The sequence below is a fragment of the Lissotriton vulgaris genome, chromosome 11 (genome assembly GCF_964263255.1).
Source record: "Lissotriton vulgaris chromosome 11, aLisVul1.2, whole genome shotgun sequence".
In the NCBI taxonomy this organism is placed as follows: domain Eukaryota; kingdom Metazoa; phylum Chordata; class Amphibia; order Caudata; family Salamandridae; genus Lissotriton; species Lissotriton vulgaris.
In genome coordinates, this window is record NC_141699.1 from 504,766,788 (window position 1) to 504,784,654 (window position 17,867).

The window sequence follows — 17,867 nt, forward strand, 5'->3', positions numbered from 1 at the left end:
AGCACTGGTTTTGGGCCTCTTAGCTTTCTTCGCTCAGCTTCAGTACAAGCAAGCAAACCACTCTGAAAAAAAAAAGCCTACAGCACCTGGTATTCCCAGGCGGTCTCCCATCCAGGTACTAACCAGGCCCGACCCTGCTTAACTTCTGAGATCGGACGAGATCAGGTGCTTTCAGGGTGGTATGGCCGTAGGCTCTAGGAGCACTGGTTTTGGGCCTCTTAGCTTTCTTCGCTCAGCTTCAGTACAAGCAAGCAAACCACTCTGAAAAAAAAAAGCCTACAGCACCTGGTATTCCCAGGCGGTCTCCCATCCAGGTACTAACCAGGCCCGACCCTGCTTAACTTCTGAGATCGGACGAGATCAGGTGCTTTCAGGGTGGTATGGCCGTAGGCTCTAGGAGCACTGGTTTTGGGCCTCTTAGCTTTCTTCGCTCAGCTTCAGTACAAGCAAGCAAACCACTCTGAAAAAAAAAAGCCTACAGCACCTGGTATTCCCAGGCGGTCTCCCATCCAGGTACTAACCAGGCCCGACCCTGCTTAACTTCTGAGATCGGACGAGATCAGGTGCTTTCAGGGTGGTATGGCCGTAGGCTCTAGGAGCACTGGTTTTGGGCCTCTTAGCTTTCTTCGCTCAGCTTCAGTACAAGCAAGCAAACCACTCTGAAAAAAAAAAGCCTACAGCACCTGGTATTCCCAGGCGGTCTCCCATCCAGGTACTAACCAGGCCCGACCCTGCTTAACTTCTGAGATCGGACGAGATCAGGTGCTTTCAGGGTGGTATGGCCGTAGGCTCTAGGAGCACTGGTTTTGGGCCTCTTAGCTTTCTTCGCTCAGCTTCAGTACAAGCAAGCAAACCACTCTGAAAAAAAAAAGCCTACAGCACCTGGTATTCCCAGGCGGTCTCCCATCCAGGTACTAACCAGGCCCGACCCTGCTTAACTTCTGAGATCGGACGAGATCAGGTGCTTTCAGGGTGGTATGGCCGTAGGCTCTAGGAGCACTGGTTTTGGGCCTCTTAGCTTTCTTCGCTCAGCTTCAGTACAAGCAAGCAAACCACTCTGAAAAAAAAAAGCCTACAGCACCTGGTATTCCCAGGCGGTCTCCCATCCAGGTACTAACCAGGCCCGACCCTGCTTAACTTCTGAGATCGGACGAGATCAGGTGCTTTCAGGGTGGTATGGCCGTAGGCTCTAGGAGCACTGGTTTTGGGCCTCTTAGCTTTCTTCGCTCAGCTTCAGTACAAGCAAGCAAACCACTCTGAAAAAAAAAAGCCTACAGCACCTGGTATTCCCAGGCGGTCTCCCATCCAGGTACTAACCAGGCCCGACCCTGCTTAACTTCTGAGATCGGACGAGATCAGGTGCTTTCAGGGTGGTATGGCCGTAGGCTCTAGGAGCACTGGTTTTGGGCCTCTTAGCTTTCTTCGCTCAGCTTCAGTACAAGCAAGCAAACCACTCTGAAAAAAAAAAGCCTACAGCACCTGGTATTCCCAGGCGGTCTCCCATCCAGGTACTAACCAGGCCCGACCCTGCTTAACTTCTGAGATCGGACGAGATCAGGTGCTTTCAGGGTGGTATGGCCGTAGGCTCTAGGAGCACTGGTTTTGGGCCTCTTAGCTTTCTTCGCTCAGCTTCAGTACAAGCAAGCAAACCACTCTGAAAAAAAAAGCCTACAGCACCTGGTATTCCCAGGCGGTCTCCCATCCAGGTACTAACCAGGCCCGACCCTGCTTAACTTCTGAGATCGGACGAGATCAGGTGCTTTCAGGGTGGTATGGCCGAGGCTCTAGGAGCACTGGTTTTGGGCCTCTTAGCTTTCTTCGCTCAGCTTCAGTACAAGCAAGCAAACCACTCTGAAAAAAAAAAGCCTACAGCACCTGGTATTCCCAGGCGGTCTCCCATCCAGGTACTAACCAGGCCCGACCCTGCTTAACTTCTGAGATCGGACGAGATCAGGTGCTTTCAGGGTGGTATGGCCGTAGGCTCTAGGAGCACTGGTTTTGGGCCTCTTAGCTTTCTTCGCTCAGCTTCAGTACAAGCAAGCAAACCACTCTGAAAAAAAAAAGCCTACAGCACCTGGTATTCCCAGGCGGTCTCCCATCCAGGTACTAACCAGGCCCGACCCTGCTTAACTTCTGAGATCGGACGAGATCAGGTGCTTTCAGGGTGGTATGGCCGTAGGCTCTAGGAGCACTGGTTTTGGGCCTCTTAGCTTTCTTCGCTCAGCTTCAGTACAAGCAAGCAAACCACTCTGAAAAAAAAAAGCCTACAGCACCTGGTATTCCCAGGCGGTCTCCCATCCAGGTACTAACCAGGCCCGACCCTGCTTAACTTCTGAGATCGGACGAGATCAGGTGCTTTCAGGGTGGTATGGCCGTAGGCTCTAGGAGCACTGGTTTTGGGCCTCTTAGCTTTCTTCGCTCAGCTTCAGTACAAGCAAGCAAACCACTCTGAAAAAAAAAAGCCTACAGCACCTGGTATTCCCAGGCGGTCTCCCATCCAGGTACTAACCAGGCCCGACCCTGCTTAACTTCTGAGATCGGACGAGATCAGGTGCTTTCAGGGTGGTATGGCCGTAGGCTCTAGGAGCACTGGTTTTGGGCCTCTTAGCTTTCTTCGCTCAGCTTCAGTACAAGCAAGCAAACCACTCTGAAAAAAAAAAGCCTACAGCACCTGGTATTCCCAGGCGGTCTCCCATCCAGGTACTAACCAGGCCCGACCCTGCTTAACTTCTGAGATCGGACGAGATCAGGTGCTTTCAGGGTGGTATGGCCGTAGGCTCTAGGAGCACTGGTTTTGGGCCTCTTAGCTTTCTTCGCTCAGCTTCAGTACAAGCAAGCAAACCACTCTGAAAAAAAAAAGCCTACAGCACCTGGTATTCCCAGGCGGTCTCCCATCCAGGTACTAACCAGGCCCGACCCTGCTTAACTTCTGAGATCGGACGAGATCAGGTGCTTTCAGGGTGGTATGGCCGTAGGCTCTAGGAGCACTGGTTTTGGGCCTCTTAGCTTTCTTCGCTCAGCTTCAGTACAAGCAAGCAAACCACTCTGAAAAAAAAAAGCCTACAGCACCTGGTATTCCCAGGCGGTCTCCCATCCAGGTACTAACCAGGCCCGACCCTGCTTAACTTCTGAGATCGGACGAGATCAGGTGCTTTCAGGGTGGTATGGCCGTAGGCTCTAGGAGCACTGGTTTTGGGCCTCTTAGCTTTCTTCGCTCAGCTTCAGTACAAGCAAGCAAACCACTCTGAAAAAAAAAAGCCTACAGCACCTGGTATTCCCAGGCGGTCTCCCATCCAGGTACTAACCAGGCCCGACCCTGCTTAACTTCTGAGATCGGACGAGATCAGGTGCTTTCAGGGTGGTATGGCCGTAGGCTCTAGGAGCACTGGTTTTGGGCCTCTTAGCTTTCTTCGCTCAGCTTCAGTACAAGCAAGCAAACCACTCTGAAAAAAAAAAGCCTACAGCACCTGGTATTCCCAGGCGGTCTCCCATCCAGGTACTAACCAGGCCCGACCCTGCTTAACTTCTGAGATCGGACGAGATCAGGTGCTTTCAGGGTGGTATGGCCGTAGGCTCTAGGAGCACTGGTTTTGGGCCTCTTAGCTTTCTTCGCTCAGCTTCAGTACAAGCAAGCAAACCACTCTGAAAAAAAAAAGCCTACAGCACCTGGTATTCCCAGGCGGTCTCCCATCCAGGTACTAACCAGGCCCGACCCTGCTTAACTTCTGAGATCGGACGAGATCAGGTGCTTTCAGGGTGGTATGGCCGTAGGCTCTAGGAGCACTGGTTTTGGGCCTCTTAGCTTTCTTCGCTCAGCTTCAGTACAAGCAAGCAAACCACTCTGAAAAAAAAAAGCCTACAGCACCTAGGTATTCCCAGGCGGTCTCCCATCCAGGTACTAACCAGGCCCGACCCTGCTTAACTTCTGAGATCGGACGAGATCAGGTGCTTTCAGGGTGGTATGGCCGTAGGCTCTAGGAGCACTGGTTTTGGGCCTCTTAGCTTTCTTCGCTCAGCTTCAGTACAAGCAAGCAAACCACTCTGAAAAAAAAAAGCCTACAGCACCTGGTATTCCCAGGCGGTCTCCCATCCAGGTACTAACCAGGCCCGACCCTGCTTAACTTCTGAGATCGGACGAGATCAGGTGCTTTCAGGGTGGTATGGCCGTAGGCTCTAGGAGCACTGGTTTTGGGCCTCTTAGCTTTCTTCGCTCAGCTTCAGTACAAGCAAGCAAACCACTCTGAAAAAAAAAAGCCTACAGCACCTGGTATTCCCAGGCGGTCTCCCATCCAGGTACTAACCAGGCCCGACCCTGCTTAACTTCTGAGATCGGACGAGATCAGGTGCTTTCAGGGTGGTATGGCCGTAGGCTCTAGGAGCACTGGTTTTGGGCCTCTTAGCTTTCTTCGCTCAGCTTCAGTACAAGCAAGCAAACCACTCTGAAAAAAAAAAGCCTACAGCACCTGGTATTCCCAGGCGGTCTCCCATCCAGGTACTAACCAGGCCCGACCCTGCTTAACTTCTGAGATCGGACGAGATCAGGTGCTTTCAGGGTGGTATGGCCGTAGGCTCTAGGAGCACTGGTTTTGGGCCTCTTAGCTTTCTTCGCTCAGCTTCAGTACAAGCAAGCAAACCACTCTGAAAAAAAAAAGCCTACAGCACCTGGTATTCCCAGGCGGTCTCCCATCCAGGTACTAACCAGGCCCGACCCTGCTTAACTTCTGAGATCGGACGAGATCAGGTGCTTTCAGGGTGGTATGGCCGTAGGCTCTAGGAGCACTGGTTTTGGGCCTCTTAGCTTTCTTCGCTCAGCTTCAGTACAAGCAAGCAAACCACTCTGAAAAAAAAAAGCCTACAGCACCTGGTATTCCCAGGCGGTCTCCCATCCAGGTACTAACCAGGCCCGACCCTGCTTAACTTCTGAGATCGGACGAGATCAGGTGCTTTCAGGGTGGTATGGCCGTAGGCTCTAGGAGCACTGGTTTTGGGCCTCTTAGCTTTCTTCGCTCAGCTTCAGTACAAGCAAGCAAACCACTCTGAAAAAAAAAAGCCTACAGCACCTGGTATTCCCAGGCGGTCTCCCATCCAGGTACTAACCAGGCCCGACCCTGCTTAACTTCTGAGATCGGACGAGATCAGGTGCTTTCAGGGTGGTATGGCCGTAGGCTCTAGGAGCACTGGTTTTGGGCCTCTTAGCTTTCTTCGCTCAGCTTCAGTACAAGCAAGCAAACCACTCTGAAAAAAAAAAGCCTACAGCACCTGGTATTCCCAGGCGGTCTCCCATCCAGGTACTAACCAGGCCCGACCCTGCTTAACTTCTGAGATCGGACGAGATCAGGTGCTTTCAGGGTGGTATGGCCGTAGGCTCTAGGAGCACTGGTTTTGGGCCTCTTAGCTTTCTTCGCTCAGCTTCAGTACAAGCAAGCAAACCACTCTGAAAAAAAAAAGCCTACAGCACCTGGTATTCCCAGGCGGTCTCCCATCCAGGTACTAACCAGGCCCGACCCTGCTTAACTTCTGAGATCGGACGAGATCAGGTGCTTTCAGGGTGGTATGGCCGTAGGCTCTAGGAGCACTGGTTTTGGGCCTCTTAGCTTTCTTCGCTCAGCTTCAGTACAAGCAAGCAAACCACTCTGAAAAAAAAAAGCCTACAGCACCTGGTATTCCCAGGCGGTCTCCCATCCAGGTACTAACCAGGCCCGACCCTGCTTAACTTCTGAGATCGGACGAGATCAGGTGCTTTCAGGGTGGTATGGCCGTAGGCTCTAGGAGCACTGGTTTTGGGCCTCTTAGCTTTCTTCGCTCAGCTTCAGTACAAGCAAGCAAACCACTCTGAAAAAAAAAAGCCTACAGCACCTGGTATTCCCAGGCGGTCTCCCATCCAGGTACTAACCAGGCCCGACCCTGCTTAACTTCTGAGATCGGACGAGATCAGGTGCTTTCAGGGTGGTATGGCCGTAGGCTCTAGGAGCACTGGTTTTGGGCCTCTTAGCTTTCTTCGCTCAGCTTCAGTACAAGCAAGCAAACCACTCTGAAAAAAAAAAGCCTACAGCACCTGGTATTCCCAGGCGGTCTCCCATCCAGGTACTAACCAGGCCCGACCCTGCTTAACTTCTGAGATCGGACGAGATCAGGTGCTTTCAGGGTGGTATGGCCGTAGGCTCTAGGAGCACTGGTTTTGGGCCTCTTAGCTTTCTTCGCTCAGCTTCAGTACAAGCAAGCAAACCACTCTGAAAAAAAAAAGCCTACAGCACCTGGTATTCCCAGGCGGTCTCCCATCCAGGTACTAACCAGGCCCGACCCTGCTTAACTTCTGAGATCGGACGAGATCAGGTGCTTTCAGGGTGGTATGGCCGTAGGCTCTAGGAGCACTGGTTTTGGGCCTCTTAGCTTTCTTCGCTCAGCTTCAGTACAAGCAAGCAAACCACTCTGAAAAAAAAAAGCCTACAGCACCTGGTATTCCCAGGCGGTCTCCCATCCAGGTACTAACCAGGCCCGACCCTGCTTAACTTCTGAGATCGGACGAGATCAGGTGCTTTCAGGGTGGTATGGCCGTAGGCTCTAGGAGCACTGGTTTTGGGCCTCTTAGCTTTCTTCGCTCAGCTTCAGTACAAGCAAGCAAACCACTCTGAAAAAAAAAAGCCTACAGCACCTGGTATTCCCAGGCGGTCTCCCATCCAGGTACTAACCAGGCCCGACCCTGCTTAACTTCTGAGATCGGACGAGATCAGGTGCTTTCAGGGTGGTATGGCCGTAGGCTCTAGGAGCACTGGTTTTGGGCCTCTTAGCTTTCTTCGCTCAGCTTCAGTACAAGCAAGCAAACCACTCTGAAAAAAAAAAGCCTACAGCACCTGGTATTCCCAGGCGGTCTCCCATCCAGGTACTAACCAGGCCCGACCCTGCTTAACTTCTGAGATCGGACGAGATCAGGTGCTTTCAGGGTGGTATGGCCGTAGGCTCTAGGAGCACTGGTTTTGGGCCTCTTAGCTTTCTTCGCTCAGCTTCAGTACAAGCAAGCAAACCACTCTGAAAAAAAAAAGCCTACAGCACCTGGTATTCCCAGGCGGTCTGCCATCCAGGTACTAACCAGGCCCGACCCTGCTTAACTTCTGAGATCGGACGAGATCAGGTGCTTTCAGGGTGGTATGGCCGTAGGCTCTAGGAGCACTGGTTTTGGGCCTCTTAGCTTTCTTCGCTCAGCTTCAGTACAAGCAAGCAAACCACTCTGAAAAAAAAAAGCCTACAGCACCTGGTATTCCCAGGCGGTCTCCCATCCAGGTACTAACCAGGCCCGACCCTGCTTAACTTCTGAGATCGGACGAGATCAGGTGCTTTCAGGGTGGTATGGCCGTAGGCTCTAGGAGCACTGGTTTTGGGCCTCTTAGCTTTCTTCGCTCAGCTTCAGTACAAGCAAGCAAACCACTCTGAAAAAAAAAAGCCTACAGCACCTGGTATTCCCAGGCGGTCTGCCATCCAGGTACTAACCAGGCCCGACCCTGCTTAACTTCTGAGATCGGACGAGATCAGGTGCTTTCAGGGTGGTATGGCCGTAGGCTCTAGGAGCACTGGTTTTGGGCCTCTTAGCTTTCTTCGCTCAGCTTCAGTACAAGCAAGCAAACCACTCTGAAAAAAAAAAGCCTACAGCACCTGGTATTCCCAGGCGGTCTGCCATCCAGGTACTAACCAGGCCCGACCCTGCTTAACTTCTGAGATCGGACGAGATCAGGTGCTTTCAGGGTGGTATGGCCGTAGGCTCTAGGAGCACTGGTTTTGGGCCTCTTAGCTTTCTTCGCTCAGCTTCAGTACAAGCAAGCAAACCACTCTGAAAAAAAAAAGCCTACAGCACCTGGTATTCCCAGGCGGTCTGCCATCCAGGTACTAACCAGGCCCGACCCTGCTTAACTTCTGAGATCGGACGAGATCAGGTGCTTTCAGGGTGGTATGGCCGTAGGCTCTAGGAGCACTGGTTTTGGGCCTCTTAGCTTTCTTCGCTCAGCTTCAGTACAAGCAAGCAAACCACTCTGAAAAAAAAAAGCCTACAGCACCTGGTATTCCCAGGCGGTCTCCCATCCAGGTACTAACCAGGCCCGACCCTGCTTAACTTCTGAGATCGGACGAGATCAGGTGCTTTCAGGGTGGTATGGCCATAGGCTCTAAGAGCACTGGTTTTGGGCCTCTTAGCTTTCTTCGCTCAGCTTCAGTACAAGCAAGCAAACCACTCTGAAAAAAAAAAGCCTACAGCACCTGGTATTCCCAGGCGGTCTCCCATCCAGGTACTAACCAGGCCCGACCCTGCTTAACTTCTGAGATCGGACGAGATCAGGTGCTTTCAGGGTGGTATGGCCGTAGGCTCTAGGAGCACTGGTTTTGGGCCTCTTAGCTTTCTTCGCTCAGCTTCAGTACAAGCAAGCAAACCACTCTGAAAAAAAAAAGCCTACAGCACCTGGTATTCCCAGGCGGTCTCCCATCCAGGTACTAACCAGGCCCGACCCTGCTTAACTTCTGAGATCGGACGAGATCAGGTGCTTTCAGGGTGGTATGGCCGTAGGCTCTAAGAGCACTGGTTTTGGGCCTCTTAGCTTTCTTCGCTCAGCTTCAGTACAAGCAAGCAAACCACTCTGAAAAAAAAAAGCCTACAGCACCTGGTATTCCCAGGCGGTCTCCCATCCAGGTACTAACCAGGCCCGACCCTGCTTAACTTCTGAGATCGGACGAGATCAGGTGCTTTCAGGGTGGTATGGCCGTAGGCTCTAGGAGCACTGGTTTTGGGCCTCTTAGCTTTCTTCGCTCAGCTTCAGTACAAGCAAGCAAACCACTCTGAAAAAAAAAAGCCTACAGCACCTGGTATTCCCAGGCGGTCTCCCATTCAGGTACTAACCAGGCCCGACCCTGCTTAACTTCTGAGATCGGACGAGATCAGGTGCTTTCAGGGTGGTATGGCCGTAGGCTCTAGGAGCACTGGTTTTGGGCCTCTTAGCTTTCTTCGCTCAGCTTCAGTACAAGCAAGCAAACCACTCTGAAAAAAAAAAGCCTACAGCACCTGGTATTCCCAGGCGGTCTCCCATCCAGGTACTAACCAGGCCCGACCCTGCTTAACTTCTGAGATCGGACGAGATCAGGTGCTTTCAGGGTGTGTAGGAAGGTGGATATCTGACTATGGTTACCCCCAAACTTTTTGCCTGGTGTTTAGCTGGTTTTTGACTTAGTTGGCCTGGGATCCTGCTATTCAGGGCCCCAGGCTGATTGCTCTCTCCTTAAAATGGACTCCATGTACCTTAGGTGCATAACACAATTGGAATTGGTTCACCTTATAGGCCCCTGTAACAGTGTACCATAGGTACCCAGGGCATAGGTGTAGCCAAGGCCTGCCAGGGGCTGCAGCATGTATTGTGCCACCCCTGGCCTGGCCTCCATATTTGACACAACTGGCTGATCACTCAGCTGGGGTAAGTTGGTGTAATCACCTCTTACTTAGGTACAGTATGTCTGTGCCTAACCCTAAACTGGACACATATGTTCCTATCAGCCACTCCTATGGAAGGCCTCATCAATGCTGGAGGCAGAGTGCTTGGAAATATGTGAGATGGTGCTCTAGCATGAGCTGAGCCTGTCTGCAGCTGTCGGGAACCACTCCCTAAGCTGTTCCGGGATATTGCCATACCATATACTCTTAAGTGCATTATAATCCTCGCGGTTAAATGCTATCTTTGGTTTGGCTTTATCAAAACATGTCGAGTAAGGTGTCATACGAATTGGAATACTATCCCCTCGCCAGTTCTGGCGACGGGGATAGCATTCCACCCTTCTAGAGGGACACGACATGTGTGTAGCCTTAACCCTGGTTAAAGTTAAACAGAGCCTCAGCATCACAAAATGGATGCTGCCACCACAGACACATGTCTGACCTCCTGCTGCTGGGAGTCCTTCCAGCGAGGAGGGCCTGGACAAAGGGTTTCCTGCCTGGGGAGGTGCGAGCACCACCCCAGACAGGGTTTTGTGTATTGGGTAGGACAGGGCTGAATAGATTGAGACATGCCTGGGGCACACAAGGTGTCCCTGTGCATAAGCCAGCCCAAACCGGTTCTGGGGCTTTCCAGCCCCAGTCCTGGCGAGGAGCTGGACAAAGGAGAGGGGGTGTAACCACCCCCCTTCCTGGTCCCACCCATAGGGGAGGGACCTAGTAGGTGATCCACCCCCAGTTTGGGAATAAGAGGGGGAGCAGTGCCATTGCACAGCAGATCATCCCGAAATCAACTTAAACTAAGAAGAAGACTGGACTTCGACATTCTGCTGCACAGAAGACTGAAGAAGAATCTCCCTTGTGGCCAAGGAGTGACCACCCTGTGAACACAGGTACCAACCAGCAACTCGACGTCTGCTTTGCCGCCGCCTCCCGCCGGAGCCCGAGCCCAGAGCCCGACAAGAACCAGATTCCCAGACCTCTCAGAGCCCGATCCACAGTCCCTGCAAAGAAGGGACCCGTGGAGGCACCGAGTGACGTGGGACCGGACCTCTTGAAAGACACCCGAAAAGCTGACTGCGCAGCTTCTGAGGCATCCTCGACGTTGTGCTTTGGGGATTGAGAACCCCCACCACCGAGCAGCCCTTGCACCGAAGATCAGCCCCCCAGCATCTCCACGATCTGCGTGGGGCCCTTTTGCACTGTGCCACTCGACGCGCCATCCCGGCCACTAGCCACGCGGCCAGCGGCCATCTTGGCGACGAACCCGAAGATTTAAACAGCAGGTCTGGTTGCTCCAGACCTACCCAAGCTCCTGTGAAAAGGAGCACCCGCTCTGACCTTGCTGGTCCGAGTGAACAGCATCTTTCAACTCCTGCGTGGCTTGCATTTGCCAAGGCCTGTTTGCTCCGATCAGGTCGCCGACACCGCCAACAGCGAGAGGCCTACGTGGGACAGCTCGTGACCGACTCCTGGACGTCCTCGACCCCGGGTATCCACGTGGCTGCAGAAAGAAGCTACCCGACAACGCCTGTTTGCACCCGACATCACCTGGTTCCACTCTGGTTCCACGGCAGTCACTGGCTAGTGACTTTGAACACTGTCCCCTCTGCTTTCAGGTCTTCACATCTTCAGATCCACCCTTGGATCCACCGGAACTCTTCTCATCGAGCCGCCTGCAGCATCTCCTGCTCCAAGCACCATCGACCAGCGTGACGAAACCCGACACATCTTCGACCCTGTGCACCCGCTTCCTGTGGGTGAGGTAACTCAGCTCCGCCGGTGCTCCTGCACTGGTACACATCCCAAGGGCCTGTGTTTTAAGTTTCAGCTCCGTAGGTCACTCGGAAGGTTCCTAACTTTCTAACTTTGTGCTTTTTACGCACCATAGACTTTGTATTGAGAAGTGCGTGCACTTTGAACACTGCACCCGAGTCCCGTGGGCCTTTCCCGACTTAGTTAACTCCAGTCTCGAATAGCTCCAGCGATTCCCAAGGCCCTAGGCCTCTTCACTTTCCTCCTGGTATCTCTTATACCACTTATTTAGTATATGGTTTAGGTGGCCCCTAGGGCTCATCCATATTGTGCAACTTTTGTGTATTTTAAACTGTCTTGTGATTTAACGCTTGTGCTTCTGTGCTCATAAAGAGTCCAGGGGATTTTATAGTTAATAAATCAATATATATTTTCAATATATATCTGTGTGGTGTCCCTTTCATTTGGTATTCAAGGGGGTTGTGTATGGTATAACAGCTGGCTTCACATGCCTTTCAGAGTTTAGCCTAAGACTGCTTTGTCCACGTTACCACTAGGATAACTGGTCTACAAGGTTGAATTACAACCATCATCATAAGGGTTGCTTGGCATGGTACAAAGTGATCACTAGAATTAGTGAGCATTATATACCAGGCCAACTTCTCACATTGGTGAGCAGCGGATTGGGATCTGAGCTTGCTGTTGTTTTACCATTGCAATCTTTGAGATTATCATTTGAAAGATCATACAGGTACCTGCTAGGTACATATAAAACAAGACTAGTATACTTAAGTTCTACTGAACTTAGTTGTTGTAGAGCAAAGGGAGTAGCACACCCTAGCTACAACTACTAGATAGGTTTAGTAGGTAAACACCAGTGTAGGTAGATTGCAACACATCCACCCACACTAGAGCAATGTCTGGAACAGAGGGGTCCAGTGGACTTACTCCTGTTGAGAGTGACCCTCCAAGGGCACCATCCCAGTTTGCTATTTTTCCCTTTAAGGAATTAAGACAGCTTTGTGTCTTAAGGGGTCTGAAGACAGGGCCTTCCCCTACTACAGACCACCTAAGAGAGCTCTTGGATCAGTCTGAGGCTCTAAAGACCTCTAAAGCAAACCCCACAGGGGATGCTGAAGGAGGCCATCCTTCAGAGGATGACACTGTAGACACCCCTGCCCCTATCATCCTGGTAGATGAGGAAGCCTCCACCACTGGAGCTCCTCAGGTAGATGTAGAGGAAGAAGAAGAGGAGGAGGAGGTGGAAAGCAGTGAGTCAGATGATGACAGAGATAGTCAGGTGCTGGTCAGTAGACTGAACCAGGCTAACTTAAGTCAACTTGGGAATGAATCAGGTAACAACCCATTCAGACCCCCAGGTGGACTTAACCAGGGCCATAGGAGGAGGAGGCATCACTCAGGTGAATCCAATACCTCCCATGTCTCTAGAGGCTCTCATGGTCACTCCAGGAAGGAGATGACTAGCCCTCAGAGAAGGGAACATGAGGCCAAGATGAGAGAGGCTGAGCTTAGGATCCAGAGGCAAGAACTAGAGGTTGCCCTGGCCAAGGAGAAACTTGCTAGAGCAAGACAGCCTAGAGAGAGTGGATTAGGATCCACTGGTGGCAGCACTATCCAGAAGGATAAAGACAGGTCTTTTGATACAAGAAACCTGAGTAAGATTGTGCCCCCCTACAAAGCTGGGGATGATATCCACAAATGGATGACTGCACTTGAGAGAGCCTGCATGGTACAGCAGATTCCTCAGGAGCAGTGGGCAGCAATCTTGTGGCTCTCCTTTGAAGGTAGAGGCAGAGACAGACTCCTCACAGTTAGTGATGAGGATTCTAGAAACTACATGGTCCTGAAGAGTGCTCTGATTGATGGGTTAGGCTTAACCACTGAACAGTACAGGTTAATGTTCAGAGATACCCAGAAGACACAGACTCAGGACTGGTCTGAATTTGTTGAGTGTGCCACTAAGGCTCTGGAGGGCTGGTTGCTGGGAAGTAAGGTTACTGACTATACAGGATTGTATAATTTAATTATGAGAGAGCAAATCTTAAGTAATTGTCAAAATCAGCTTCTACATCAGCACCTGGTTGACTCTGATCTGACCTCCCCACAAGAATTGGGTAGGAGGGCAGACAAATGGGTCAGAACCAGGATCAGGCCTAAGAACCAGGGTGGTGACCAAAAGAAAGAGACTACCAAGCCTCAAGAGAAGGGTGGGGATAAAAGTAAGGAAAAGACTTCCCCAGGGCCCCAAAACTCCAAGAATGGGGGTGGGTCCCAAGACACTTCTGCATCCCAGAAAAAGCCTTATTGTCATACCTGTAAACAGGTGGGGCATTACAAAACAGATAGCTGTTGTCCCAAGAATGGCAATAAGGAGAATATACCTCCAGGTAAGGCTCCAACACCTCCTGTCACTGTTAGCAGTGGTCCCCCAGGTGGTGGGAGCACCCCCAAGAATTTGGGTGGGTTTACTTTTGGAGGACAGGTGGACTCTGGCCTATCCAGGTCCCCTAACTCAGATACTCTTGTCTATGAGACTGGCATGGGGTTTGCCAATTTCACAGCTTGCCCAAACACTTTGAGCAAGTATAGACAGGAGCCCCTCATCAATGGTTTGAAAGTTGAGGCCTTCAGAGACACAGGGGCTAGCATCACCATGGTGGCTGAATGTCTAGTCCCCTCAAGGCAACTTTTACCTGATGCCAGATATCAGGTGACAAACATTGATGGCATAGAAACCAATCATCCCATGGCAGTAGTCAATCTTAGCTGGGGAGGTGTCACTGGCCCAAAGAGAGTGGCAGTGTCAGCAAACTTGCCTGTAGATTGCCTACTGGGTAATGATTTGGAAATCTCAGCCTGGGCTGAGGTTGAACAGCAAACCCATTCTAGAATGGTACATCTCCATGGAAAGGTTAGTGGGGCTGTAATGGCTACAGCCCCAATTCAAGATGTCCTTCCTGAAAAGGTTGGGAGGGCTGAGCAAACCTCAGCCCCATCTTTAGATAACTTCCCTCCTGGAAAGAGTAGCAGGGCTGTACTAGTAACAGCCCATACCCAAACTGAGTCTCCTCCTGAAAAGGTTGGTGGGTCTGTGATGGCCACAGCCCAAACTCAAACCGATACCTGGGTAGTGAAGCCTGAAATGATGGATCACTCCACCCAAACAGAGAGCATTGAGGAGGAAGAGAAATCTCCCTCCCACCAGACTTTAGGAAAGGATCAGCCTCCTCAGGGAACTGATCTTACCCCTGATGAAGGAACTGTCCCAGAGGTTGTTAGGCCTGGCCTGACAGAGCCTCTGATGGCAGTGGACCCTTCTCAGGAGGGACCCAGTCTGGAGCAGGTAACCTGCCCCTCTCTACCTTGCCTTACTCAGCCCAGGGCTGCAGAGGACAAGAAGGACAGTGAGACCCAAAGGGCCCCCTGTCAAATAAAGCACCCCCATCAGCAGATTAGGGGCACCGAAACTAGTAGCCCTAGTGAGGTGCAAGCTTTAAAAACTCCTGAGGGATCCCCCTTAAATGTAGTTAGGGACCTCCCCCAGATGGATATTGTTGGGCACAGCCAAACCTGGGACCCTAAGGGCCCAAACCTGACCTGTCCCTCCAGTAAGCCAAACAGAGGGACCCAGCCTCCAGCTTTAGGTAGCCAGAGGTTGACCCTGAGAGCACAGTGCAACTCAGTCAGAGAAAGAAAGGCACACATGGTGGAGAGTGATTGGAGGAAGCTGAGCCCTACAGAGGAAGCTCACTTCAGTACTCCATCTCAACACCAGCCTTTGACTTTGCAAAGACACACCACAGGTAGAGATTCCCTATGGTGGAGACCCTCCGATACCCTTAGGGTGAGGGATTGCTTAGTGGACCATGAGACAGGGGGTTACCAAGCCAGAGCTGGTACTTCCTTATATGGCCACTTAGGCAATATAGGCTTACCTGGTCAAGGATAGCCTTATCTCCTTTCGTTTGGGGGGGGGTTATGTAGGAAGGTGGATATCTGACTATGGTTACCCCCAAACTTTTTGCCTGGTGTTTAGCTGGTTTTTGACTTAGTTGGCCTGGGATCCTGCTATTCAGGGCCCCAGGCTGATTGCTCTCTCCTTAAAATGGACTCCATGTACCTTAGGTGCATAACACAATTGGAATTGGTTCACCTTATAGGCCCCTGTAACAGTGTACCATAGGTACCCAGGGCATAGGTGTAGCCAAGGCCTGCCAGGGGCTGCAGCATGTATTGTGCCACCCCTGGCCTGGCCTCCATATTTGACACAACTGGCTGATCACTCAGCTGGGGTAAGTTGGTGTAATCACCTCTTACTTAGGTACAGTATGTCTGTGCCTAACCCTAAACTGGACACATATGTTCCTATCAGCCACTCCTATGGAAGGCCTCATCAATGCTGGAGGCAGAGTGCTTGGAAATATGTGAGATGGTGCTCTAGCATGAGCTGAGCCTGTCTGCAGCTGTCGGGAACCACTCCCTAAGCTGTTCCGGGATATTGCCATACCATATACTCTTAAGTGCATTATAATCCTCGCGGTTAAATGCTATCTTTGGTTTGGCTTTATCAAAACATGTCGAGTAAGGTGTCATACGAATTGGAATACTATCCCCTCGCCAGTTCTGGCGACGGGGATAGCATTCCACCCTTCTAGAGGGACACGACATGTGTGTAGCCTTAACCCTGGTTAAAGTTAAACAGAGCCTCAGCATCACAAAATGGATGCTGCCACCACAGACACATGTCTGACCTCCTGCTGCTGGGAGTCCTTCCAGCGAGGAGGGCCTGGACAAAGGGTTTCCTGCCTGGGGAGGTGCGAGCACCACCCCAGACAGGGTTTTGTGTATTGGGTAGGACAGGGCTGAATAGATTGAGACATGCCTGGGGCACACAAGGTGTCCCTGTGCATAAGCCAGCCCAAACCGGTTCTGGGGCTTTCCAGCCCCAGTCCTGGCGAGGAGCTGGACAAAGGAGAGGGGGTGTAACCACCCCCCTTCCTGGTCCCACCCATAGGGGAGGGACCTAGTAGGTGATCCACCCCCAGTTTGGGAATAAGAGGGGGAGCAGTGCCATTGCACAGCAGATCATCCCGAAATCAACTTAAACTAAGAAGAAGACTGGACTTCGACATTCTGCTGCACAGAAGACTGAAGAAGAATCTCCCTTGTGGCCAAGGAGTGACCACCCTGTGAACACAGGTACCAACCAGCAACTCGACGTCTGCTTTGCCGCCGCCTCCCGCCGGAGCCCGAGCCCAGAGCCCGACAAGAACCAGATTCCCAGACCTCTCAGAGCCCGATCCACAGTCCCTGCAAAGAAGGGACCCGTGGAGGCACCGAGTGACGTGGGACCGGACCTCTTGAAAGACACCCGAAAAGCTGACTGCGCAGCTTCTGAGGCATCCTCGACGTTGTGCTTTGGGGATTGAGAACCCCCACCACCGAGCAGCCCTTGCACCGAAGATCAGCCCCCCAGCATCTCCACGATCTGCGTGGGGCCCTTTTGCACTGTGCCACTCGACGCGCCATCCCGGCCACTAGCCACGCGGCCAGCGGCCATCTTGGCGACGAACCCGAAGATTTAAACAGCAGGTCTGGTTGCTCCAGACCTACCCAAGCTCCTGTGAAAAGGAGCACCCGCTCTGACCTTGCTGGTCCGAGTGAACAGCATCTTTCAACTCCTGCGTGGCTTGCATTTGCCAAGGCCTGTTTGCTCCGATCAGGTCGCCGACACCGCCAACAGCGAGAGGCCTACGTGGGACAGCTCGTGACCGACTCCTGGACGTCCTCGACCCCGGGTATCCACGTGGCTGCAGAAAGAAGCTACCCGACAACGCCTGTTTGCACCCGACATCACCTGGTTCCACTCTGGTTCCACGGCAGTCACTGGCTAGTGACTTTGAACACTGTCCCCTCTGCTTTCAGGTCTTCACATCTTCAGATCCACCCTTGGATCCACCGGAACTCTTCTCATCGAGCCGCCTGCAGCATCTCCTGCTCCAAGCACCATCGACCAGCGTGACGAAACCCGACACATCTTCGACCCTGTGCACCCGCTTCCTGTGGGTGAGGTAACTCAGCTCCGCCGGTGCTCCTGCACTGGTACACATCCCAAGGGCCTGTGTTTTAAGTTTCAGCTCCGTAGGTCACTCGGAAGGTTCCTAACTTTCTAACTTTGTGCTTTTTACGCACCATAGACTTTGTATTGAGAAGTGCGTGCACTTTGAACACTGCACCCGAGTCCCGTGGGCCTTTCCCGACTTAGTTAACTCCAGTCTCGAATAGCTCCAGCGATTCCCAAGGCCCTAGGCCTCTTCACTTTCCTCCTGGTATCTCTTATACCACTTATTTAGTATATGGTTTAGGTGGCCCCTAGGGCTCATCCATATTGTGCAACTTTTGTGTATTTTAAACTGTCTTGTGATTTAACGCTTGTGCTTCTGTGCTCATAAAGAGTCCAGGGGATTTTATAGTTAATAAATCAATATATATTTTCAATATATATCTGTGTGGTGTCCCTTTCATTTGGTATTCAAGGGGGTTGTGTATGGTATAACAGCTGGCTTCACATGCCTTTCAGAGTTTAGCCTAAGACTGCTTTGTCCACGTTACCACTAGGATAACTGGTCTA

At 51.8% G+C, this 17,867-nt stretch overlaps 45 non-coding genes and 1 pseudogene across 45 annotated transcripts; all 46 read right to left on the bottom strand.

Moving 5' to 3' along the window:
- Window positions 1-74: 74 nt before the first annotated feature.
- LOC147682266 (5S ribosomal RNA) lies at window positions 75-193 on the bottom strand. The gene has a single exon (XR_015302002.1). It is a non-coding gene; the product is annotated as a 5S ribosomal RNA (ribosomal RNA).
- An 80-nt stretch (window positions 194-273) lies between these two features.
- Window positions 274-392, bottom strand: LOC147682267 (5S ribosomal RNA). The gene has a single exon (XR_015302003.1). It is a non-coding gene; the product is annotated as a 5S ribosomal RNA (ribosomal RNA).
- Window positions 393-472: 80 nt separating this feature from the next.
- Window positions 473-591, bottom strand: LOC147682268 (5S ribosomal RNA). Its single transcript, XR_015302005.1, has one exon. It is a non-coding gene; the product is annotated as a 5S ribosomal RNA (ribosomal RNA).
- An 80-nt stretch (window positions 592-671) lies between these two features.
- LOC147682269 (5S ribosomal RNA) lies at window positions 672-790 on the bottom strand. Its single transcript, XR_015302006.1, has one exon. It is a non-coding gene; the product is annotated as a 5S ribosomal RNA (ribosomal RNA).
- An 80-nt stretch (window positions 791-870) lies between these two features.
- LOC147682270 (5S ribosomal RNA) lies at window positions 871-989 on the bottom strand. Its single transcript, XR_015302007.1, has one exon. It is a non-coding gene; the product is annotated as a 5S ribosomal RNA (ribosomal RNA).
- Window positions 990-1,069: 80 nt separating this feature from the next.
- LOC147682271 (5S ribosomal RNA) lies at window positions 1,070-1,188 on the bottom strand. Its single transcript, XR_015302011.1, has one exon. It is a non-coding gene; the product is annotated as a 5S ribosomal RNA (ribosomal RNA).
- An 80-nt stretch (window positions 1,189-1,268) lies between these two features.
- Window positions 1,269-1,387, bottom strand: LOC147682272 (5S ribosomal RNA). The gene has a single exon (XR_015302022.1). It is a non-coding gene; the product is annotated as a 5S ribosomal RNA (ribosomal RNA).
- Window positions 1,388-1,467: 80 nt separating this feature from the next.
- LOC147682273 (5S ribosomal RNA) lies at window positions 1,468-1,586 on the bottom strand. The gene has a single exon (XR_015302032.1). It is a non-coding gene; the product is annotated as a 5S ribosomal RNA (ribosomal RNA).
- A 79-nt stretch (window positions 1,587-1,665) lies between these two features.
- LOC147682274 (5S ribosomal RNA) lies at window positions 1,666-1,783 on the bottom strand. The gene has a single exon (XR_015301599.1). It is a non-coding gene; the product is annotated as a 5S ribosomal RNA (ribosomal RNA).
- Window positions 1,784-1,863: 80 nt separating this feature from the next.
- On the bottom strand, window positions 1,864-1,982 carry LOC147682275 (5S ribosomal RNA). The gene has a single exon (XR_015302035.1). It is a non-coding gene; the product is annotated as a 5S ribosomal RNA (ribosomal RNA).
- An 80-nt stretch (window positions 1,983-2,062) lies between these two features.
- Window positions 2,063-2,181, bottom strand: LOC147682276 (5S ribosomal RNA). The gene has a single exon (XR_015302036.1). It is a non-coding gene; the product is annotated as a 5S ribosomal RNA (ribosomal RNA).
- An 80-nt stretch (window positions 2,182-2,261) lies between these two features.
- Window positions 2,262-2,380, bottom strand: LOC147682277 (5S ribosomal RNA). Its single transcript, XR_015302037.1, has one exon. It is a non-coding gene; the product is annotated as a 5S ribosomal RNA (ribosomal RNA).
- An 80-nt stretch (window positions 2,381-2,460) lies between these two features.
- On the bottom strand, window positions 2,461-2,579 carry LOC147682278 (5S ribosomal RNA). Its single transcript, XR_015302038.1, has one exon. It is a non-coding gene; the product is annotated as a 5S ribosomal RNA (ribosomal RNA).
- Window positions 2,580-2,659: 80 nt separating this feature from the next.
- LOC147682279 (5S ribosomal RNA) lies at window positions 2,660-2,778 on the bottom strand. Its single transcript, XR_015302039.1, has one exon. It is a non-coding gene; the product is annotated as a 5S ribosomal RNA (ribosomal RNA).
- An 80-nt stretch (window positions 2,779-2,858) lies between these two features.
- On the bottom strand, window positions 2,859-2,977 carry LOC147682280 (5S ribosomal RNA). Its single transcript, XR_015302040.1, has one exon. It is a non-coding gene; the product is annotated as a 5S ribosomal RNA (ribosomal RNA).
- An 80-nt stretch (window positions 2,978-3,057) lies between these two features.
- On the bottom strand, window positions 3,058-3,176 carry LOC147682281 (5S ribosomal RNA). The gene has a single exon (XR_015302041.1). It is a non-coding gene; the product is annotated as a 5S ribosomal RNA (ribosomal RNA).
- An 80-nt stretch (window positions 3,177-3,256) lies between these two features.
- Window positions 3,257-3,375, bottom strand: LOC147682282 (5S ribosomal RNA). Its single transcript, XR_015302042.1, has one exon. It is a non-coding gene; the product is annotated as a 5S ribosomal RNA (ribosomal RNA).
- Window positions 3,376-3,455: 80 nt separating this feature from the next.
- On the bottom strand, window positions 3,456-3,574 carry LOC147682283 (5S ribosomal RNA). The gene has a single exon (XR_015302043.1). It is a non-coding gene; the product is annotated as a 5S ribosomal RNA (ribosomal RNA).
- Window positions 3,575-3,654: 80 nt separating this feature from the next.
- Window positions 3,655-3,773, bottom strand: LOC147682284 (5S ribosomal RNA). Its single transcript, XR_015302045.1, has one exon. It is a non-coding gene; the product is annotated as a 5S ribosomal RNA (ribosomal RNA).
- Window positions 3,774-3,853: 80 nt separating this feature from the next.
- LOC147682285 (5S ribosomal RNA) lies at window positions 3,854-3,973 on the bottom strand. Its single transcript, XR_015301581.1, has one exon. It is a non-coding gene; the product is annotated as a 5S ribosomal RNA (ribosomal RNA).
- An 80-nt stretch (window positions 3,974-4,053) lies between these two features.
- LOC147682286 (5S ribosomal RNA) lies at window positions 4,054-4,172 on the bottom strand. The gene has a single exon (XR_015302046.1). It is a non-coding gene; the product is annotated as a 5S ribosomal RNA (ribosomal RNA).
- An 80-nt stretch (window positions 4,173-4,252) lies between these two features.
- On the bottom strand, window positions 4,253-4,371 carry LOC147682287 (5S ribosomal RNA). Its single transcript, XR_015302047.1, has one exon. It is a non-coding gene; the product is annotated as a 5S ribosomal RNA (ribosomal RNA).
- An 80-nt stretch (window positions 4,372-4,451) lies between these two features.
- LOC147682288 (5S ribosomal RNA) lies at window positions 4,452-4,570 on the bottom strand. The gene has a single exon (XR_015302048.1). It is a non-coding gene; the product is annotated as a 5S ribosomal RNA (ribosomal RNA).
- An 80-nt stretch (window positions 4,571-4,650) lies between these two features.
- Window positions 4,651-4,769, bottom strand: LOC147682289 (5S ribosomal RNA). The gene has a single exon (XR_015302049.1). It is a non-coding gene; the product is annotated as a 5S ribosomal RNA (ribosomal RNA).
- An 80-nt stretch (window positions 4,770-4,849) lies between these two features.
- LOC147682290 (5S ribosomal RNA) lies at window positions 4,850-4,968 on the bottom strand. Its single transcript, XR_015302050.1, has one exon. It is a non-coding gene; the product is annotated as a 5S ribosomal RNA (ribosomal RNA).
- Window positions 4,969-5,048: 80 nt separating this feature from the next.
- LOC147682291 (5S ribosomal RNA) lies at window positions 5,049-5,167 on the bottom strand. Its single transcript, XR_015302051.1, has one exon. It is a non-coding gene; the product is annotated as a 5S ribosomal RNA (ribosomal RNA).
- An 80-nt stretch (window positions 5,168-5,247) lies between these two features.
- On the bottom strand, window positions 5,248-5,366 carry LOC147682292 (5S ribosomal RNA). The gene has a single exon (XR_015302052.1). It is a non-coding gene; the product is annotated as a 5S ribosomal RNA (ribosomal RNA).
- Window positions 5,367-5,446: 80 nt separating this feature from the next.
- Window positions 5,447-5,565, bottom strand: LOC147682293 (5S ribosomal RNA). The gene has a single exon (XR_015302053.1). It is a non-coding gene; the product is annotated as a 5S ribosomal RNA (ribosomal RNA).
- Window positions 5,566-5,645: 80 nt separating this feature from the next.
- On the bottom strand, window positions 5,646-5,764 carry LOC147682294 (5S ribosomal RNA). The gene has a single exon (XR_015302054.1). It is a non-coding gene; the product is annotated as a 5S ribosomal RNA (ribosomal RNA).
- An 80-nt stretch (window positions 5,765-5,844) lies between these two features.
- On the bottom strand, window positions 5,845-5,963 carry LOC147682295 (5S ribosomal RNA). Its single transcript, XR_015302055.1, has one exon. It is a non-coding gene; the product is annotated as a 5S ribosomal RNA (ribosomal RNA).
- An 80-nt stretch (window positions 5,964-6,043) lies between these two features.
- On the bottom strand, window positions 6,044-6,162 carry LOC147682296 (5S ribosomal RNA). The gene has a single exon (XR_015302056.1). It is a non-coding gene; the product is annotated as a 5S ribosomal RNA (ribosomal RNA).
- Window positions 6,163-6,242: 80 nt separating this feature from the next.
- On the bottom strand, window positions 6,243-6,361 carry LOC147682297 (5S ribosomal RNA). The gene has a single exon (XR_015302057.1). It is a non-coding gene; the product is annotated as a 5S ribosomal RNA (ribosomal RNA).
- An 80-nt stretch (window positions 6,362-6,441) lies between these two features.
- LOC147682298 (5S ribosomal RNA) lies at window positions 6,442-6,560 on the bottom strand. Its single transcript, XR_015302058.1, has one exon. It is a non-coding gene; the product is annotated as a 5S ribosomal RNA (ribosomal RNA).
- An 80-nt stretch (window positions 6,561-6,640) lies between these two features.
- On the bottom strand, window positions 6,641-6,759 carry LOC147682299 (5S ribosomal RNA). Its single transcript, XR_015302059.1, has one exon. It is a non-coding gene; the product is annotated as a 5S ribosomal RNA (ribosomal RNA).
- An 80-nt stretch (window positions 6,760-6,839) lies between these two features.
- LOC147682300 (5S ribosomal RNA) lies at window positions 6,840-6,958 on the bottom strand. Its single transcript, XR_015302060.1, has one exon. It is a non-coding gene; the product is annotated as a 5S ribosomal RNA (ribosomal RNA).
- An 80-nt stretch (window positions 6,959-7,038) lies between these two features.
- LOC147682301 (5S ribosomal RNA) lies at window positions 7,039-7,157 on the bottom strand. The gene has a single exon (XR_015301547.1). It is a non-coding gene; the product is annotated as a 5S ribosomal RNA (ribosomal RNA).
- Window positions 7,158-7,237: 80 nt separating this feature from the next.
- Window positions 7,238-7,356, bottom strand: LOC147682302 (5S ribosomal RNA). Its single transcript, XR_015302061.1, has one exon. It is a non-coding gene; the product is annotated as a 5S ribosomal RNA (ribosomal RNA).
- An 80-nt stretch (window positions 7,357-7,436) lies between these two features.
- Window positions 7,437-7,555, bottom strand: LOC147682303 (5S ribosomal RNA). The gene has a single exon (XR_015301548.1). It is a non-coding gene; the product is annotated as a 5S ribosomal RNA (ribosomal RNA).
- An 80-nt stretch (window positions 7,556-7,635) lies between these two features.
- Window positions 7,636-7,754, bottom strand: LOC147682304 (5S ribosomal RNA). Its single transcript, XR_015301549.1, has one exon. It is a non-coding gene; the product is annotated as a 5S ribosomal RNA (ribosomal RNA).
- Window positions 7,755-7,834: 80 nt separating this feature from the next.
- Window positions 7,835-7,953, bottom strand: LOC147682305 (5S ribosomal RNA). Its single transcript, XR_015301550.1, has one exon. It is a non-coding gene; the product is annotated as a 5S ribosomal RNA (ribosomal RNA).
- An 80-nt stretch (window positions 7,954-8,033) lies between these two features.
- On the bottom strand, window positions 8,034-8,152 carry LOC147682306 (5S ribosomal RNA). Its single transcript, XR_015301511.1, has one exon. It is a non-coding gene; the product is annotated as a 5S ribosomal RNA (ribosomal RNA).
- An 80-nt stretch (window positions 8,153-8,232) lies between these two features.
- Window positions 8,233-8,351, bottom strand: LOC147682307 (5S ribosomal RNA). Its single transcript, XR_015302062.1, has one exon. It is a non-coding gene; the product is annotated as a 5S ribosomal RNA (ribosomal RNA).
- An 80-nt stretch (window positions 8,352-8,431) lies between these two features.
- LOC147682308 (5S ribosomal RNA) lies at window positions 8,432-8,550 on the bottom strand. The gene has a single exon (XR_015302063.1). It is a non-coding gene; the product is annotated as a 5S ribosomal RNA (ribosomal RNA).
- An 80-nt stretch (window positions 8,551-8,630) lies between these two features.
- LOC147682309 (5S ribosomal RNA) lies at window positions 8,631-8,749 on the bottom strand. Its single transcript, XR_015302064.1, has one exon. It is a non-coding gene; the product is annotated as a 5S ribosomal RNA (ribosomal RNA).
- An 80-nt stretch (window positions 8,750-8,829) lies between these two features.
- On the bottom strand, window positions 8,830-8,948 carry LOC147682310 (5S ribosomal RNA). Its single transcript, XR_015301520.1, has one exon. It is a non-coding gene; the product is annotated as a 5S ribosomal RNA (ribosomal RNA).
- Window positions 8,949-9,028: 80 nt separating this feature from the next.
- On the bottom strand, window positions 9,029-9,140 carry LOC147682311 (5S ribosomal RNA; annotated as a pseudogene).
- Between the last annotated feature and the right edge of the window lie 8,727 nt (window positions 9,141-17,867).